The 1,986-nt window shown below is 39.7% G+C and overlaps 1 pseudogene; it reads right to left on the bottom strand.

Annotated features, from left to right (window-relative positions):
• Positions 1-744: 744 nt before the first annotated feature.
• Positions 745-1,761, bottom strand: LOC131397903 (vomeronasal type-1 receptor 4-like; annotated as a pseudogene).
• Positions 1,762-1,986: the final 225 nt, after the last annotated feature.

Here is a 1,986-nt window from a genome sequence, read left to right as displayed (position 1 = left end):
ATGATGCAGGAGAGCATGGTCTGGTTATTGGACCCCTGTTGACCCAGATCCCTGTTTAACTTTTGAAGGTTTTCCATATGTCTCAGGAATTCTCTTAATGTTGCTTAAGGACCAGGGGAATACTCAGGCTTAACTTTCTTCTTGAATCTCCAAAATTTGTGTCACCTTGGGCATTGATATTCCTTAGTCGGAGTCTCTCATTTTCCTGCTCAGCAAAAACAAATGTCTGTTCTCTGGCCCAAAAGTGAAACTTCCCTGTATTCCAATGATCTTTTTTTAAACACAAATATCTATGAACTACAATTCAGAATGAAAACTGCCCATGCTGCTTATCAATAGGCATATTGTACATGCACTTTCATTGGAAACCCATGGACTATTTTTTTCCAACAATAACCAACACTAATTGCCTGACTGTATTCACTCTAATATTCCCATAAGTATACCACTTTGTCAACCATTCTGTTTCATCTCATTCAGAGGCTAGGCCCAAATTCATTCAATTTTCCTCAAGCAGAATTGGATTAAGGCTACTCTTGTCAGGATACTAGTCATCAAAATGATGCAAAGCTGTTTTATTCATCAATACTATGTCCATAAATGTCCCATATTCAACCAGCTGATGAAACACCAATATCCATCAGGGTCTTTCTCAGAAAGGCATGTGGCTTCTCCTTAGACTCTTTAATGACTTTCTGAGCATGATGAGTGAATAAAGAACTGAAATGTGCAAAGACATACAATTTACATTTTCCTGGTAAGATTGGGATATTTTCTATTCCTTATCCAGGCAAAGTGGAGCCTGGATACAGTGGAGTCACGGCTCATGAGCAGAAAGGGGGTGACAGTTGGAAAACACTCAGAAAGTAGGGAAGCAGTATTCACCAACCACCAACTGGGATAATAAATTACAGCAATACAAATGTGAATGATGGAGGAGAGGGTTTGAAATGATACAAAGGTGCTCACCAGAACGAGGATGCTTTGGGTGGCTCTGGACTCAGGGGAGAATCTGGGGTAAAGATTATTCCTGTGAATGTATTGGACCCACTGCTTGTGCCTGTACAGGGTGAAGATCATGGAATCACTGGCCCAGATTATGATCACAGAAAATGAAAACGCAGGGAATACTATTAATGCTACATATATTGAGCTTGTGATTTTTTCATGATCATTAGCAAAACAGTATCCAAATCCCTTTTCCTCATGATGTTTTTCATGCTCCATTTGCTAGACACATACCACACATACAAAGGAACAATTAAATTCACAAACATGTACAGGATCCAGCAGAGGAAAATGGAAAAGCCAATGTACTTTGGGGTCTTTGACTTTAAGATCCTTCCAACAGGAGTTCATGGGACTGATCTTGATGGTCTGGAACACACTCAAGAGGCAAGTGGTGCTAATTGATACACCCCTGCCCACTCTGTGAACATATGAAAGAAATCTGCACCCAAAATCATTGAAAAAACGTTTCAGCCCAAAAGCTGCCATTGTTTGGGAGATTCCTCTAGAGAGAATGATCAAGGAGTTGGATATAGTCGGGTGCTTGAGGATCAAATCTGTGGCCTTCAACCTGCATTCAGTGTGGTAAAGGAACAGGTAATGGTAAAGAAGAGAGAAATTGCCCAGAATTCCAACTATAGTCTGTGATAAGAAGATAATTGCTATTATCAAGTTCCTGGAGGCTATTCTGTCATTCAACATGTTTTCCTCTAAATTATGGCAACAGTCATTCCTCTGAGCCAAAAGGCTCATTGAAGATTTTTGACACCAAGAGTAACTTGCATTGTGTGCTCCTGTTTGATGCCAAGACTTCACAAGACAGGAAGAGCTGGAGAGATAACCAGTATATTTCATGCAAAAGCCAACACTAAGGGTGAAGTGGTATTAAGTTGGTGGAAATAATGAAAAGTAAGAGTAAATGGAAAACAACCGTAATACAGTATTTTCAGAATAAGCTGAAATTTGCTAGCCATATTG

This window comes from Diceros bicornis, chromosome 34, assembly GCF_020826845.1.
Source record: "Diceros bicornis minor isolate mBicDic1 chromosome 34, mDicBic1.mat.cur, whole genome shotgun sequence".
NCBI lineage: Eukaryota > Metazoa > Chordata > Mammalia > Perissodactyla > Rhinocerotidae > Diceros > Diceros bicornis.
This window is presented reverse-complemented; position numbering and strand designations above follow the sequence as displayed.